Source organism: Rhinolophus sinicus, chromosome 1 (assembly GCF_057876585.1).
Source record: "Rhinolophus sinicus isolate RSI-liver-muscle chromosome 1, RSI-T2T, whole genome shotgun sequence".
Taxonomy (NCBI): domain Eukaryota; kingdom Metazoa; phylum Chordata; class Mammalia; order Chiroptera; family Rhinolophidae; genus Rhinolophus; species Rhinolophus sinicus.
This window is the reverse complement of record NC_142501.1, coordinates 155,469,089-155,488,629: the sequence shown is the minus strand read 5'-3', so window position 1 is coordinate 155,488,629 and position 19,541 is coordinate 155,469,089. Positions and strand designations below refer to the sequence as shown.

General features: G+C 33.6%; 1 long non-coding RNA gene and 1 pseudogene across 1 annotated transcript; one reads left to right on the top strand and one right to left on the bottom strand.

Moving 5' to 3' along the window:
• Positions 1-290: 290 nt before the first annotated feature.
• LOC141568296 (uncharacterized) lies at positions 291-8,410 on the bottom strand. The gene is made up of 6 exons (XR_016022646.1): positions 8,336-8,410; positions 6,301-6,364; positions 4,626-4,646; positions 4,525-4,548; positions 3,314-3,434; positions 291-698 (listed from the first exon to the last, which is right to left on the bottom strand). It is a non-coding gene; the product is annotated as an uncharacterized LOC141568296 (long non-coding RNA).
• Positions 8,411-10,884: 2,474 nt separating this feature from the next.
• Positions 10,885-11,629, top strand: LOC109439858 (HCLS1-associated protein X-1 pseudogene; annotated as a pseudogene).
• Positions 11,630-19,541: the final 7,912 nt, after the last annotated feature.

Genomic DNA, 19,541 nt, shown 5'->3' with positions numbered 1-19,541 from the left:
AATATAGTGGTATGACTTCCCTATCTATGGCTCCATGGGTGTTTCTTTTTGGCCTCATCATGTCCTGCGTGCTTATGTGGGGAGCGGGACCAGAGACCCCACATGACACCCTGCATGACATCTAGGAAGAGACCAAAACAGACTGTACCCTAGAGCTATCAGAAGAGCAAGACTCTGCTGTTGTTTTTCAGCCACCGGTTTTGGTACTTAGTTTTGGCAGTGTTAGGAAATAAATACAGTAGAGAATCTGGCATATGCTTGATAGATCAATTTATTGTGCATGGTTTTTTTTTTTAATTTTATGATACTTCAATACAGAGAAAAGTACAGAAAACAATCAAATTGTCCAGAGATTATCATTACTATTGTTTTAGAAATATTGATCATTGATCTCAGGTGTCTGTTATTCATGTAACATTACTTGATTGACTTTTCCTTTTTTTCTATTTGTTTATTTAAAGCTGGAATTTGTACAAAGAAACATTATTTGTTGGTCAAACTCTTTTTGAATTCCAGTCCAATACATAAAAGAATACAAATAATACCTAGTTTTAAAAACAGTTTTATAAAATACTTTTTGAAGCACTTTGGATATATTTATTAGATGAGAACTGATAATGTTTTGCTAGATGGGTGAAATCATTTTTGAGTAGGAAGAATCATCACAAGTAGAGATCAAAAAGTACTTCTCACCAAGCCTGTGGAGAAAGAGAAAATGTTCTTTTTATTAAGTTACAGAGTAAGTCATTGCTAATACCATTATGCTTTCTTGGTTTTGAGTTATATCCAGATCGATTCCTTTGTGTCTGACCAAGTGTTCACATTGCGCATTTGTTACCCCCTGCTTTGTCTCCACCAAATGATAGTCATGCTGCTCTGGGCCCCCGAACTCCGCTTGTCCCAAAGCTTGAATTGGCACCAAAACGTAGAACTTGCCCCCTTTGTCAGCTTATCCTGAGAGAAGGCTGACCACAGTGGACACTCTTTCCTACTGGTCATTTCCTCATGCTTGCCTACCTTTCCCTTAAAAGTTTATACTAATCTTTGTTTAGCTGCCCCTACCTTATTAAAAAAAAAAAACCTTTTCCAGTTTGATTTTGACATGCTTGCAGATTTCTGAAATTTGAGTACTTTCCCCATGCCAATGGACTCTGTTCTGAAAAAAGTGTCTCCCTGTTCTGAAAAGACTTTGGATGTATTTTTATTTGACATGACAAAGGATCCTTGACCAAAAACCATACCTTGGTTAAAATCATTTACATCAAAAAAGCTTTACTAAAATAACTTAGAAGTACTTATATTATCAGACTACCTTAGAATAAATTGCTACTATCTCTACTATTTCTTTTATAGTTCAAGCCCGTATTTCTCATCTTTAATTCCTGTCTCAGTTTCCCAATGGTCTGTCAATACTCCCTGTCACCATACCTGCCATAGTCCATCTTGTACAATAGGCCTCAATAACACATCCAAATCATATCACTTCATTATCAAATAATATTCTGACTGATGATTGCCTATTTTATATCCATCTTTGTAAGTAGATATTAAGCTGTCAGCCACAGAGACCGAATTATTGGTATTTACATCCCCAGTGGCCTCACTGCATGCTCACTATCTGGTCCAGAAACATCTGATGACTGATTAAATACCAATTTTGGCTGGACCCCTATTCCTAAAATAATATCACAAGAAAAAGTATTTATTTCCAATTGTTTCTTTACGACCTTTTAAAGAATTCATATTTCCATGGCTTTAAATCTTGAGGCAAAACTAATTACACACCATACTAGTATAACTTTTCCTTGTATGAACTTCAGGGACTTAAGAAACATTGAATGAATAGTGAAAATTTTATTGAATTTGAATGTCTATCATATTTTTTTCTCCATTTGTCACTTCTCACATGAGGTTCAGTTTTCATGTCAGCCCACTTGGCTTTTCAATTTGAATGCTATTCACTTTCAAAATCAGCATTGTCAAGTTATCTTTAATGACCCTTACTTAAACCAAGCAAAATGTGTGCACAAAGCAAAATGCCCCAAAACAAAACAAAACAAAAAACTCCCTAAAGAAAGAGATGGACAACAGCAGAGCTTTGTCTCTTTTTTGAAAGTCCCATTTGCTTAGCACTTTGATTTGCTTATCCATTTCTGACAACTTGCATCCATTTCTCCTTCCCTGATTTGGTCTTTCATTTAATCCATCATCAAATCTATTGATTGCCTTTTCTTAGGCTTCTTTCTCCTATTTCTTTTAAGTCTTTTTATCACCAGATTATCTCAGTTCGTCTGCCACTCCTCTTAAATATGGCATACACATTTCACTGTATTTGTCTCTCCCAAAGAGTTTTAATATACCCTTCCTTGATCAACTATCAGGTATTACCAATGCCTAAGGAGTGAAGTTCAGACTCTTTACCTTGTTAATAATGGGAATTCAATTTGAATAAATTTTCCACATCCATTTAAAAATAATTGAAGTATGTTGGAACTAGTTCAACTGTGATTTGCAGAACAGCTATATTTTTTAGTGAAATATTTAACCTTTCATGGAATTTGGAACTTAATATTGTTTTAGATAAAATTCACTTCTTAAAAGTAAGTTGGTAATGTTCTCTTATCTTTGTGTTGGTATTATTATTAGAGCAGTGGTCCCAATATTAATTGCTCACAGAATCCCCAAGACAAAGTTTCTCAAACTTTATTGAGTTCTGAATCAAATAGAAATCTTATTAAAATGCAGATTCTGATTGAATGTGTCTGGGTTTGGCTTCAGACTCTGAATTTCTAACTGGTTCCCCCATGGTGTTTCTGCTGTGGCTGCTCCAAAGATTACATTTTAGAAGGACATGTTTTAAACAATATCCAGGCAAAGATTAGTGGCAGGACATCGTGCAGTAACAATTATAAATAATTTTAATCAAGGGCATTTTATGGAATATGTCTTTTAATAGTCTTACCAGTTCTATGAAGTGGTTACATATTGTCATAATACCTATTTGTCCATGATAAAATTGAAGTTTAGAAAAGATTAGGAATAATTCAAGGTCATGAAACTAGTAGTTGTCTGGACCAGGATACAAACACAGGTGTTCCTATCTGCAAAGCCCCACCTGTAACCATACCAGGACAGAAGTTTTCTTTTGGAAGCATTTAGATGAATACATTCACTTTAGGAGAGCTACACATGGCTACATTGCTTAAACAAAGGCTGGTTTTGGTTTGATGGCTTTCTTTTACTTTTCCTTGTTTTAACTATCACCACGGACATTTCTGGAGAACAAAAAAATGTCACTAGAAATGTGGCTTACCTGTGATCATGTCCTGTGCTTACTGACCACCATAAGCCACTGGATATGGATATGGATATGGATATGGGTATGAAGATGGATACGGTTGTGGATATGGGTAATAGTATGGGGGGGGGAACCTCTGCGTACAACAAAAGGAAAGAAGAAATTGCAGATAATTGAGACAATGACACTATAAATATTTAACAAAAATTTCCATTAGAAACTTAAGTTGTTAAAGTTGGTAGGACCTTGTAAGTCATCTACATGATTGTTTTTTTCAATTTTTAGTTAGGTTTTCAGTTTTTTATGAGAAAACAATGTTTAAAAGAAGGGAAAATAGTAAGGTATTTACAGTTTTATTGTTTGTTGAAAATTTTGTTGCATTATAATAAATTTGGAGCTGTTAATTATAGCCAACCATTTACAAAATATTTAAATATTCTTTATGTTATTACTTTCAATCTCTTACCCTGCCGATCCTTAAATTTTCCAAGGAAGAGGAATTTGCTAATTCCAGATTAGGTGGAATGGCTGCTTTGGACTCTGACTTACTATGACTTCACCGTCTCTTAAAACTCCTGCTTTCTTTATATTCACTTCTGTTAATTCCAATATTCTCAATCCCTTCTTTTGTATCTTTTAATTTGGTGCCATACTAAAATTCATCTAAGTAATATATTAGTACACCTGACACTAATTTGAAAAAATAATTTTCAGACCTTATCACATTGATGCCTTGTCAAAATAATATGAGATATTAAGGTTTTTTTTCATTAAGAAAAATATTAAATAAATAGTATTTACTATCTTATTTAACAAGGTCAGTTTAACTTAACCGAATTATTTCATCACCCTTCAAAAGAATCAGATTGTAAAAATTTATTACCCGTGTTTTTAGCAGTCTTTATGTTCCATTAGGCATATATTTTGCTTAATAGAATTAGAATTTCAGCTGTTCTTTAGGCCAAGGCAATTATTTACCACAAAAAGTTACTTACATTCTGAGAGAACAGTTGATTTCTTCAAGGTGGCATTATGAGTTTCCATGCAAATACTACCAGTACACAAGAACTATGGGTCCTTTACCAGTATATGATAAATAAATAAACTGAATGTATACTTTAGCCATTCATTATATAGATATGTTCAGAGACAAGTATTGATTTTCCTTTTATAATAATACTAAGAGAATATGTTTTATTATACCACATTATCAGGGGAATACTTACATGTCTTCCTCTATGACGATATTTCTGTTAAAAAAAAGAAGAGATTAATATTGTGATACATGTTTAATTATTGAGTTTTTCAGTAAATGAAAGTGACTTACCTCTTCAGATGAATCAGCACTCTTGAAAAAGAAAAGAAGAAAATAAAGATTTTTACAACTCCAGATTTAAAAATGCACTTAGTTGCTATATTATGATTAAACAAAATGGAGGCAAAGTGTCTTAGGTAACTGACACATTAAGCTAGGTGTTTTTCTTTCTTCTTCTTTTTTTTTTAATGGCACTTTTAAAGTGAGAGAAGAGTAAAATTTTGCTGTAATTAATTTGATACATTCCAATATCAATTCACTCTGGCCCAAATTTCTTTTGTGTATGTAAAGGAGGAAAATCGAACAGTGTGAATAGGAGAGTAAAATTGAAAAGTCAAATTTTATATTTGCTCAAGACCAGTGTTTTTGTATAAATATGTTTTAAGTTGCTGAAAATCTTCATACATGCAAATATTGATTGTGCTGATAAAGTCTGGTGTTATGGTTATGTTTTTCTCTGTTCTTGGATTTTAATTTATTCCACTTCTATCCTTTTACAAAAAATACTGTGATAAACTGTGTTGAAATGACCAATTTGTGTTTGTAACATCCACTAGAACTTTCTAGGTTGTTTAAAGTATTACTTCTTGATGAATTTCTCAGTAACTAGATACAAAGAATACCAAAGTGAAAGATACCTCAATTTTTTACTTAAAATTTATTGGGGTGACAATGGTCAACAAAACTACCTAGGTTTCAAGTGTACAAACCTATAACACATCCTCTATATATTACATTGTGTTCACCACTCAGATTCAGTTCTCCTTCCACCATCATATATTTCAAACTTTTTACCCTCTTCTATCATCCCTTCTACCAAAGACCTAAACCTATGATTTGTAGCAATAAACTGCATAGAAGAAAGCATAGGTACTACACTTATGGACCTTGGGTTCAAAGAAGATTTTCTGAATTTGACCTAAAAGGCAATGGAAGTAAAAACTAAGTAAATTAATGGGACTATATCAAACTAAAAAGCTTCTACACAACAAAAGAAACCATCAACAAAACAAAGAGGCAGCCAAGTTAATGGGAGATGATATTTGTAAACAATGGCTCCAATAAAGGGCTAATATCCAAAATATATAAGGAATTCATAACTCAACAACAAAATGCCAAACAATCCAATTGAGATACCATTAATTTTAACAGACGAGAAAACAAAGTTGAGAGGTAGGAAACAGAAGGACATAAAAGAGATAGTGGAGGAGGAGAAGGTGAAGGGGGAAAAGGTGGAAGAGGAGGACGGGGAGGTGAAGAGGAAGGAAAAGTTACAGAGGGGTCAAATTTTACCTGGTGACACACAGTAATAAATGACAATACCAGCTTGGAACTCTTGACATTTGGTAGGTCTAGATCTTTTAATAGTTAAGTCTCTTTTATAAGCATATAAACATCTCAGCCACACATCTTTATGGAGCTCTTTTTCAAATTTTGTTTTACATTAAGCTAATTACACTACCGTGTCCATATGTTAATGTCTCTCTGTGTGTCTGTGTGTGTACTCAAGACTTATTTTAAGTACTTAGTGAACTTACGTTGATTAGTTAGGAGAAAATGTCTGTATAAAAACATTAAAATCAATAAAACCATGTTCGGGCAATGCAAATATGGTCCAGAAAACAAGAAATACGAATCTTTGCATTATTACTGAGAACACATTCTTCAAAATTTCTGATTTACTTACAGTCATGGCAACCATGAGAGCCATGATGAAGGCAAGGACAAAGATCTTCATATTTGGCTGAATTCTGTGAAAGCACATGTGACAGGTCAATAGCACATTCATTCCTAACTTATAAATGATTTATTTATCAAACTATGCTCCAAAGCCTTGTGAAACTTACTAGAAATCCAAAGATAATGAAAATGCTTTGCCTGACATCACGGAAGTTTTAGACTAGTAGGGGACATTTGCAACTAAAGGTAAGTGCTGTGGTATAGAAATACTAAAGTTCCATAGAAACACGCAAAATGGACATCTTAAACAGGCCAAGACAATGTGGGTGGGTATTAAAATATAGGAAAAGGTAAAGCTTGTGCTGGATTATGTAGGATAAGTAAATACAGGTTTTGAGAACCTGCAAAGAAACAAAAATGAGAGAGAGGATAGCATGTTAGAAATGAAATAGTTCAGCAGGTAAGAAAGACAAAACTGGAAACAGGTTGACCATTTAGATGTTGTGAGATTATACGGGACTTACATAATGACAGTAGGGATAATAATTAAGGCCGAGTTCAAACAAATGTTTGGAAGATAGAATGTCAAGCAATAGGGACTGATTTTATAATAAAGAAAATGATTCAGGTTTCTGGCTTGATAACTGTGTAAGTGGTAAAACCCTAATATTAGAAAATTAATAATAATAAAGTCAAGTTAAAAAGAAGTTTCAGAGAAAATGTTTGTAGATACTTTAAGAAATTGAACTGGTAAAAATGATTTAATCTCCAAATAATCTTATTCACCATAATTAACCAAATTGAAGAGTCTTTGATATGTTTTTATAATTAAGTATATAAAAGAACCTAGTTCTGTTGCTGTAGAAAAACAAGTAAAGCAGATTATTTATTTCTCAATTATAGACTTCTAAGTAAAAAGAGTTTGCAAACTATAAGGTACATAATCAGTAAAAGGTTATTTTGTCCCCTGATAATTTTTGGCAATCAGTTTTGAAAAACCATTATAGTGACATCATTTGTCTGATGATAGAAGAAATATTCTCCTGCCTAATAACTCTACATCTCTAACACAGAAAGCAGAATTTGTGACTGATGTATTTCCCTTGTTCCTTATCAGCTGATGTTGCCTCCTTGGATTAAACTCCATACTGTGGCATTAGAAAAAGTGAGAAAACTATATATTATCTAATGAAATTTTTCTGTCATCTACGACTTACCAAATATTCAGTCATGTTTGACACAAACAAAAAATTCAACTTTTAGTGTCATTTATGCCTCAAATTTCATTGAAAGTAGAGGACATAGGGAAATTCACAGAAATTGGACTTCTACAGATACATAGACAGGTAGGTAATTTAGGAGCTGTGAAAGAATATTAACCAAAGAACACAATGATAAAATTTGACCTAGAAGAAAAGCTTTTTTTATAGCCAAATAACAAATGACATGAAAATGTGGTAAATGAAATGGATTATTAAAACAAAATAGTCTGTTATACAGTGTTAATTATGCAGAAAAATAGAAACTATTTTGATGATGAAAAGATCAGTAGAAAAGTAATAGAAAGTGAATCAGTGATGGTAATAAAGTAACCTTGAAAATGGTTACTTAAAAGTTACTTAAATCTTTGACACAATACACATATTGGCAAAAAGAGAGTGTATGCAACTCAAGAGATCATTTTCTTATAAAACTTGAACTTCGAGTTTCAGTTACAGGTAAAAGTAATTATTAACACAGCAGATATCATATATTCAGTCAAGGAAATAAAAAGATTTCTAGGATAGCCCATCAATAGAGATGATGGAGCACATGCCCTCCTTGTTCCACATCATTCGCTTGGTACAATGATTGCTGTCAATCCAGAAGCACTGAGATCCTGACTTCACCTTCAGATCCTGACATAAAGTCATAATTTCTTTAAATTGTTTCTTTAAGAGAAATTATCAATAAACAATATACATTTAAGATGGTTTTCAACTTATTCTAGCGATCAAAAATTAGAATTAGATATCACATTAGGTTATACATGAGTATATTACCTTTTATCCAAGATGCGATGCAAGAGTCTGAGAAGCTGAAGTTCTGAAGCCCTAAAAAATTATGTGATTTTCTAGAGGACTGATGTATATATATACTGAAATCCTCCATTTGTTTTTTTAAAATCATGTCAATTATGAGATCAAAATGTAGGACTGAAATTAATGCCCAAAATCTGTTTCCGCAGACACTAAAAATAAACTTAAACTTTACGTTAGAAGATTGTGAATCAGTGACCAGGAACAATTGTACGCGTTACATGTTAATCCCTGTATTAGTCAAGGTACGTGTGAATAAGACAAAGGATAAAAGTGTTAAAGTAAACCAAGTGTAGAAATGAACTGAAATGCTAAAAACAGCATCTGCCCTATTTTAACAAAGCCATGTCCAAGACGGAACAACTCTATGCCAAAAATGATACCATGTTATCAAACGTTTACTGCTTCTCTAATATATGATGACAACTGGCATAATAAAATTGGAGTCATCATTTATTTCAAATGCATCTCCTAAAATTATTACAATGTCCCTTTATTCTACTGCCTTTAGAATATTTTAAGTCTTAAAGTATATTGAAATGTTTGCCACACTTCATTAATCCATTGAGTATTACATAATAAAACAATTCTTATTTTTAAAGTCAGATGACCACACAAGCTCACTACTATGTATCTCACATAGTAACTGGATGCGTATGTTTTGGTGTCTAATTTACTTCCTTTGAGTTTTATAATAGGAGGGCATGTACATCCCTGGAAGCCATGTATTAACACAACTACATTAGATAGAAGGAAAAATTAGTCTTCACTAAGTCGCTAGGCAAATTTGTCTAAAAATTCAACACTTTGCTACTGGTTGGATATTGTAATATACTTAGAACTGAATACACAAAAAACATTTTTAAGGTTTTGGTATATTTTATGTCCTCGTCCATTGTTTTTTAAATGTGGTTCATGAGACCATCAGAATCAGCATCACATGAGAATATGTTGGAAATGTAAATTCATAGGTGCTCTTTCCAGATATGTTGAATCAGATTCTAGGACATGCAACAGAAATCTCATTTTATCAATATCTACATGTGATTCTTTTTGTACCATAAAATTTGAGAAACAGATAATAGACTCATAAATGTTTTTTTGTTTTGTTTTTTGTCTATAGATTGACCCTATAAGGTTTAATTTTGTATCAGGTATTTTAGGAAATATTTATCAGGTGAATCTTCTATGGTGTTCTTGAACAACCCTATTAGAATATATTGGTATTCTCTTGGTGGTATACAAAACATTTTAAATGTTTCATTAAGACAAATAAAGAAAGCCCAATTTAATTTAAATCATTCCTATTCTTTTGTGATTGGTTTCTAAGCCTTGTAGATATATTGTCACTTCTCAATGCAAAACAAACCCAATCTCTAGCATATTGTTAATGGAAAAAGACATGTAAGGTTTAATATATATTGAAATGTCTGATTAAAAAAAATAAATACTGCTTTATTCATTTTAGAAATGTCAAATGATTTCCTTCCATTTCGCTAACGTTTGGCACTACCAAACAGCAACAGAAAAAAACTGCCGGGTAATAAAAATTAATAGATGTTAATAAGCACATTTAAAACCTACAATTAAACTTAATTCACCCATGTTTTAAGTTGGGACATCAAAAGTTAAGCATTATTTTCTGCTTCAACGCAGTAGGAAGTATGGGGATTATGTATGACAGAAGGAAACAAGAATGGTGAACTCTGAACACAGGAGTAGCCTTCTTATGTTACTTAGGATTTCATCCTCCAAGGGCAGTTGGCCATTTGAGAATATTGATGGACCAGAAACTGTCTTGTTATTTTATAATTAAGTAAAACAGGTATAGTCTTTATTACCAATCCTCACAGAGTTTGAAAATGCCAAGGTCATTCATACAAGGGAAAAATCAATAAAGAGTAACTGCTAATCACAAGTATGGCATTAAATTGGGGGCCTAAGGTTGCAATTACTAAATTGTATTTATGGTGATATTCATGCTGGATTGCCCTTCCTTCTCTTCCTCCCCTCTAGTTTTCCCTCCCCCCTCCTCTTCCTCCTTTTCCTATCATACAATGAAAGTATGATTTACAATCTATGAAGAAAATCCATGATGATTATGTATTTAACTAAAAATTCAGTTTGTGCTATATTCCTGTGTGTATTACTAAAATGAAAAATACTTCAACTGACAAATATAGAACAACATATGACTGCCTATTAATAACATAAAACCTCTTGAGCATTGGGAATACAAAGTGACTATTTCTTATTTTCTGCCCTGCAGAAGCTTATCTTATGTCATAGGCCCGATGTTTGCACCCCTGCCAAAACTAGTATGTTGAAGCCTACCCACCAATTTATCAACACAATCTTCACTAGGAAAAATATCCTAATTAAAAACTTCTCTGTGGATGAAGCATGAAATGAAAACCAAAGCACAGTGTTTTCTCAATTTCTGACAGTGTAGCACAGGCTCCCCACAGGTGTGAATGGGCCTCCAGAGGTTCCACTCCGATGCAGGTGTGGGAATGAGCCTCTTTGATCTCTTTTGGGGCCTTTTATCTCTTCTGGACCTCAGAGTCACAGAGATTCCTTGTTTGGAGGTTTGATTGAAGATGAAGATGAGGATGATGGGGAAGAAGAAGGAGCCACGTGGGGCCGAGGGGCTCGAGGTTTGGGGGATCCCAAGCTCCCAAAGGAATTTGGCTTTGGCTTTGGCCTTGGCTTCAGCCCAGATGGAGGAATGTGATTCCATAACTTTGATTTCAAAGACCTTGTACTGGATTTCAATAACATCTCCAGCGACATGAGGGCCTGACCTTGCCTTCCCGTCCTCCTGATTTACAGGTCCTGAGTCAGGGACACCTGCTGAGAGATGATAGGAGAGACACATGCTTCAGAACTCGGTGTTTAAATATCAAGGTACTCACCAGCCCGTGATCTTTGAGGAGGGTGTTAGAGAGTGATGCAAGAACTGACTCCCCAAAACCAGTATCAGACTGAGTCTCCCAGGGACCTTTTCACAGCTTTGATGATATGTGGCCCTCCCTCATTCTATAACCAGAAACAACAAGGATCTGGATTCCCAGGTTTCCCCAGAGGGGCTCAGCCCAAATCTTATTTGAAAAGCATCCCTGTGACCAAGATCACTAGGCCAGATGGACACTAGAGGAGCTCCGGACTGTGCTGGACAGTGAGGGCCAGAAAGAGACCACAACAACCAATCCTGAAGCACACAGTGGTCCCAAAGATGCTTTTAGAGTACTGCCATAAATATCAACAGAGCCACCGGTTACCAGACATCTGTGGACAGCCTCCGACATGAAGGATGGAGATGCACACAAACAAAAGAGCAACTTGGAAGCAACAGACTATGCAGAAAGATGAACATTTAGCAAGGATGCAAATATTAACTGTCTTTAGAAATATGAGATGATGTACCCATAAAACCAGAACAGAATTCTACAAAAGAGGAATAAACAGAATAAAGTTTACGGAGTTAAAAAAAATGTTATGACAGAAATGAAAAACTATTAAAAGGTTTGAATGACAAAGTTGAAGAGATCTGCAACAAAAAAGTAGACCATAACGATAGAGAGAGAAAACAGGAGGAACAAAGATAAGACAACTAGAATGATATAAATCATCAGTGAAGTAAGTCAAGAAAATGTCTCAGAAGTGAAGGATATTATTTTCTGATCTTAAAGGACCCACCACAGCTAGATTCCAAGGATGAAAATAAACCCACTCTAAGGCATATCATATGAAATTTCAGAACACTGGAGACAAAGGACAATCTAAATGACGAGAGAGGAGGGAAATCACAAACAGAGGATCAGGAATCATAATGTTCTCAAATTATAACAGCAACACTGGAATTAAAAGACAATGTAGCTTTACTATTAAAATAAGGAAAATTATTTCTAAACTGCAACTGTATACTCAAGTAAATTTGAATAAAATGTGAGAGCATGACAGTCATTTTTTATACATGAAAGGGGTCTCAAAAAGGGGTTCAACAAAAACCTATTGCAAACATATTTAATGGTGAAAGACAGATGCTTTTCCAATTAACATTAGGAATAAAACCAGAATATCTGCTCTTACCACGACTATTCAACATTTTTCTGGAGGCTGTAGCTAGTACAGTAAAGCCTGAGAATTAAATGAAAGATATATGAAATAGAAAGGAAAAAGGAAAACTGTATTTACAGATGCCATAACCTTATGTGTAGAAAAAAATTTCTAAGGAATCAACAAAACAATTTAGAATCTATAATAACTGAGTTTAGTAAAGTTTCAAAATACAAGATCAATGTACAAAAATTTGTATTTTTACATATAATCAACAAACAATCTGAATATGAAATTAAAGGACCAATTCTATTCATAATAGCACAATAAATAATAGAATACTTAATAGTTTTAACAAAAGTAGTGCAAAAGCTGAACACTGCAAACTACAAAAATTTCTGAGATAAAGAAAATCTAAATAAAAAAATACGTATACCATCTAAAAAAACAGCACAGTAATAAAACATCTTTGTAAAATATGAGAGTCACCTGAAATTATAAAACAGGAGAGAATAAGGTAGAAATTCGATCAGATATACATCAATTTGCAGAAAAGTGAGGGTAGGAAGTTGAAAGCAATTATGCCAAATGTAATCAATTTTCTTACAAAATAGGTGACTGTATTCTAGCATTGACTAAGGGCTAAGAAGTTTCAGAAATTAATGTTATTTTTTTTATTGTTTACTGAAGGAAAAGCGTTAGAGTACATGCAAGAATGAGAAAATGATTTTGTAAGCAGTATTGTATTCTATGTCTAGGAAACATAAAGAAACATTTTTTTTTTTTTTCCTGTAGAATTGAGTGTGCTTGGAATGACAACAGTGTAAGTAAATTTAAGGACTGTCCAGGATTGAGATTTTTATCAAGTAGGGTTACTTAAAGCCAGAGATTCACAGGAGTTATTTTAGTTATTTTAAATATGTACTAAGTGAAAAACATGAAATCCTAAATTAGAATAAAATAAAATTTAAAATGAACAAAGAAAATAAAGGATATGGAAAGGCCAATGGCCCAGAGGTTTCTGTTAGGTCAAAGTAAAGAAAGTATCATTTCTTCACCCCTGGCTTCCTTCTCAAATATAAATAAAGATCATATCCTTTTCCAATGGTTTCCACCTGAAATCAAAGTCTAAACTTGACCCATGGAGCTTTAATAATTTGCACACCCCTTTCTCTGTGACTTTTCTATCCACATAGTTTCTTTCTATCCACTTCTTGCCTTCTTCCCCACCCAGATAGTCTTTTCAAAATTCCCCAAACATACATATTTTTTGCAATTAATCTGCTGTTGCTATTCTTTCTACTTGGGATTTTCTTCCTCTATGCTCACTCCCATGCTTAATTTATATTTTTCCTTAAGTGTCACTTTACCAGAGAAGATGTTCTGAACTTTCTTACTTAAAACATCCTCTGTGCCCTTACCCTGCCAGCCTTCTACTTCTTTAGAGCACTTATCACCACCTGAGGTATATGTATTATTTGTGTACTTCTTCTTTGCCATTCCCAATTATAACGTAAGCTCCATGAAGGCATGGATTTTGTCTCTTTCGTTTCCTGCTGCGTCTTCAGGATCCAGAATAGTGCTTGACAGTCAGGCGCTCCATAGACAAGTCATTCAGTTAAATATTTGTTGAATGAAAGTCACTGGAGACAACATTAATGGAGAGCCTTACATCATTTATGTTCTCATTGTTGCCTATTGTTTTGTAGTAATATTAACGGGTTATCTTCTGGCTTCTATGGACTCATGAAACATGACTACCCTGGAGAATGTTTAGGTAGTATGTGAAATTCAATCAGGAACAAATCAGAGAACTGTTAAATAGTTCAAAAGAGCCCAGCTGACTGTATGTTTGTGGACCATATATTTTTAGGATATGAAATGTGATGAACTAAATTAGAATTAGTTGACCTCAAAGAACCTCTTGTATAGAGTTGACTCAGTATTACCCAAACTGGGAAAAGGAAGTGGTGAAAGGAATGGTTATGTCAAGTTAATCTGTCAGTATGAAAAATTTAAATAGACTACACACGTAAGATTGTGCTTCAAATTTATTTATTGTAGAAAGAAAAAAAAATAGTTACATAGTTTTATTACTCAGAAACACAGTGAAAAATGCTTAACAGTTAGGAATTGCAACCGTCTCAACACATGTCAATTAGGAAGACAAGTATCACAAAACATAGATTAGACGGCATCTTTTTTTTATTCTGCACTGTCTTTTTGATTATCCAGCCAAACATGGTGGTAGTGGGCTGTGATATGAATGATGAAAGAACACATGTAGAAGTAGGATTTTTCCAGTCAAACTTATTCAGAAAAATAAAGTAACAGATTAGCTCCAAAATGTATAACCCTATAAACGCATGTGCATTTTGGCCTGGTGCAGAGTAGCTATTTGTAGGTAACTTTAGTTATCTTTAACCAAGTAAATAGCATATGTATATATATGAGATATCTACCTATGGATTTATATATATCTATATATAGACATATTTTAGTTATCTGTAACTAAATAAATAGCATATATATGCATGTCTGTGTGTCTGTATGTATGTGTGTGTGTGTGTGTGTATATATATATATATATATATATATATATATATATATATATATATAAACTATTAAAGTATAATATCACACTATTAGGGTCTGAGTAGGCAATTAAATATTTGTTAAATGAGTGTCTAAATGAATAAAAATTGTCGTTCATCTTCTGCCATGTATTACCCCAAAACAACATTTGTATTTGCTCATCCAACGAGAAATACTCATTTCTGCAAATGTTGATGGAACATTCTTAGGTATTCTTATTTTTACTGACAGTTTAGTAGTCATCAGAAGGTGCTACTACTTCCTACAATTAGAATACGTGGATCTAATTGAAATCTAGATTTACTCAAATAATTTTTTTAGCAAAAGAGCTTTAGAAAAGAGCTACTTTTTTTTTTAATTAAAGTTTGTTGGGGGTGACGATTGTTAGTAAAGTTACAAAGATTTCAGGTGTACAATTCTCTAATACATCATCTATATATCACATTGTGTGTTTACTAAAAATCATTTTAAAATCAAATCTCTCAAAAATAGGATTGAGGATTTTCTGTCACCTCCAGGTTGTTTCATAGTGGAACTGTAAACTTTATAGATTTTCACCTCAAAATGCCGTCCTGCTATTTCTAATTATCCTACAAGTCTTACTTCTACAGAATCTCTGACCACTACACTTTTTTGTGTGTGCATTACCATAGAATACTGCTCATATTTTTCTTCTGGATCTAAGTTCTCTTATTCTATTATTTCTTAATATTAGGACTGAAAGAATTAACCAAATCATCAAGTGGTAACATAAACTCAAATTTTCAAGATTTCTCTTAAGAAGAATCTTAACATACATTTAGATACAAACTGAATAGTTCTGTTCATATTTAATATATTTTTAATGCATTATCATTTAAACGAGCAGCCTGAATTGGTTAGTTTTCTCTATTGGCTCTGTACTATTATCTCAGAATCTCATTTATATCAAAGACATATGACACCCAGAAAAGCGAAGTATAAGAGGCTCATGGCAGAAATAGGACTTATGAATCCAAATCTTAAATTGTTTAAAATAAATTGTCAGCTTCTTGGGGTCAGGTCTCTACTTTGCTATTTACTTGTCACGTTAGAAAAATAAAACTTCTGTAAGACAATGTTGATGTTGGATTTTGCAAAACAACGTTAAAATAATAATTAGAGCTTGGGGAAGACAGTGAATAATTTTAAGTAACAGATTGTTTTGTAATATGAAAATACTAATCTCTACCCAGTCTAACAAGGAATTACTCTAAGATTTCAGTGAAATAATACACAAACACACAAAAGAAAACTTTAAATCCAATGAAGAATCACTTCCATTTTTCTCATTACTATATTTATTGTTATTGTGTAACAAACACATATTTGAAATGTAATTTCTGTAAATTCACTGCAAAATTTCTTTAAATTCATATGTTAAAACTTTTCTCTTCAACAGCTATCATTTTAATTTTGAGGGTTAAGAGAAGTAGACACCCTAGAGTAGGAATAAAGTAATAGGGAGTTGTTTCAATGTGATTCCATGGGTTACAAGCCAGCTGATGTTGGCCATAAACTTGGGGATTTTGGAGAACTGCCCACTGCTGCTCATGTTGCTTGATTTTGATCTAGAAGAAAATAAATCAGCAATAACTATCCCAAACTGAACCATGTCTATGAATCAGATCAGGTCACCTTATACCAAGTGAACCTAACAAACAGCTGCTCATTATGTAAAAGTCACTAAAAGTGTGTCTACGTTCATAAAGTGAACTGTAGAATTAAAGAATTTATGTAGTTAATTCAGATTTCAAACAAAAATAGTTTACAGAAATGAAAATATATTTACAAGTAAGAAGGAGAGAAGAGGATTGTGTAATTACCAATATATCAATTTCCATGTAATTTTTCATATGCAGTCTTACAGTCAGGTAGACTAAACTGAAACTCTCATGATCCCATGTACAGAAAACTGTTATCCTGGCAGGATACTTAATTTTTTTAGTGTCACTTACTGATAGAACTATATAAATTAATATCCATAAAGTACTGTGGGTACGGCCTGTCATGTGTGACAGCTTAAGAAATGCCCACACCATCTCCGAGTTCTTACTTTTATCCTACTATAGATATTTAAGCCTAATATTGTAGAAATTTCTTGAAATCATACAGCCATAGCTGTTCCTTAAGAGCTCCTGTTTGTGCAGAGGAAAAGCCAATGAATATTTAAGGGGCCAATTGATGTTTAGAATTGCCTGGGAATAATTATTAGGTGGATAAATGGTTATGGCAAAATTAATGCGATGAATATGTGCTGTTGTGAGTCATTTTTGCCAAATATTAGGAGACCTTTAGAACTTCCTAAAACTAGAATTTGAATTATCTTATTGAAAGTATAATTAAACAGAAACAAAATTCCAAAATCAGACAGGATTTTATTTTATTGTATTTATTATTTTTTTATTATTATTTTATTAGTTTCAGGTGCACAAGACAAAGTAAAACTTAGACGTTTATCATTTATATCCCCCACACTGTGTGAACCCCCCTCCCCAATCCACTATCCCTCTGTACGTTCCCCAAATTAATTTTCAAAACCCCATGACCATCTTGTGGTTACCGACTATTTTCTAAACCTCTCACCTTCCCTTTATCCCCACCCCCCCGCCCCTCTAGCAACCCTCAGTTTTTCCTCCATGTTTCCAAAACTGTCTCTGATTAGTTCATTCACTTTTTCTTTTCTTTAGATTCTGCATATAACTGAGATCATATGGTATTTGTCTTTCTCTTTCTGACTTATTTCACTTAACATAATGTTCTCTAGGTCCATCCATGTTGTTGCAAATGGTAAGATTTCTTTCTTCTTTATGGCTGCATAATACTCCATTGTATAAATGTACCACAGTTTCTTAATCCAGTCATCTACCGATGGGCATTTCGGTTGTTTCCAGGTCTTGGCTATTGTGTATAGTGCTGCAATAAACATAGGAGTGCATAAAGATTTTTAAATTGGAGTTTTGGATTTCTCCGGATAGATACCTAGGAGTTGGATTGCTGGATCATAAGGTAGTTCCATTTTCAGATTTTTGAGATACCTCCAAACTGTTTTCCATAGTGGCTGCACCAATCTGCATTCCCACCAACAGTGTACCAGCGTTCTCTTTTCTCCACATCCACGCCAGCACTTGTTGTTTGTTGATTTATTGATGATAGCCATCTTGACTGGGGTGAGGTGGTATCTCATTGTGGTTTTTATTTGCATTACTCTGATCGTTAGAGAGGTTGAACATTTCTTCATTTGTCTGTTTGCCATCTGTATGTCCTTTTTAGAAAAATGTCTCTTCATGTCCTCTGCCCACTTTTTATTTGGGTTGGTGTGTTTTTTTGGAGTTGAGTCGAGTGAGTTTTTTATAAATTTGTGATATTAACCCCTTATCAGATATATCATTGGCAAATATCTTTCCCATTCAGTAGGATTCCTTTGTTTTATTGATGGTTTCCTTTGCTGTGAAAAACTTTTTAGTTTGATGTAATCCCACATGTTTATTTTTTCTCTTACTTCCCTCGCGCGAGGGGATATATCAGTAAAAATCTTACTCCGGGTAATGTCAGACAGGTTTTTAGTGGGACCGTCTCACTTTAGGAGAGTTTTGAGCAGAAGCTGGTTCTCCGAGAAAAGTTTTAGAGGGGTTTGCGGTTTGTGGAAGGATGATAGCAATAGCTACCACTGTTGGCAGTGGCTCATTCATGTCACTCTCTTCCTTAAATAATTGTAATTTGTTTCCTAACTGGTCTTTGAACTTCTACCTTATATTGTTCAGGTCATTATCCATATTATTCTCAGGATTATTTTGCAAAAAACAGATGTGATGAGTCATATTCCTGCAAAAAATATTTTTATGGCTTCATATTATATGTAGAATAACACCCAAGATATTAACAGAGCACTCAAGGCTATTCCATATCTTCTTTGGGAGTTATTTCTGGCTTCACTTTCTGTGTCTCCTTATGTCTTACCCACAACTTGTCCTGAAACCATTCAATAATTTCATGTCCTCATGACTTTCCCAAGTACAGGTGACAGAGAATGCCCTCTCTTCAGACTTCCTGATGAACCCCTATACTCATATGCTTTCCAAGACAAAGTTGAAACCTGAACATCTCTGTGAAGATATCCTCCAAGAGTCAGATAAGTATAGTAATTGCTTACTTGGGTGTGTTCATTGACAGAGTATTTACACTGATGCTGTACTTTAGTCAATAACATAGCTTCATTCAGTTCACTCACTCATTGAACAGTTATTTAAGCTATTTAAATGAACATTGAAACTTACTGAATAAAACATTTAAACTTATTTAAACTAAACTAGATGCACTGTTATGGGCTCTTGGTATACATCCCTCATAAAATTTATGTTCTTTTTAAGGGATACAAATTTATAAATGTACAGAGCAACAGAAGCACAAACAGTTGTAGACAGGGAGAAAACAATCATAATTAAAAACAGTAAAATAGATGGTATTTAGACTGTATTACATACTGAGAAGTAAAATA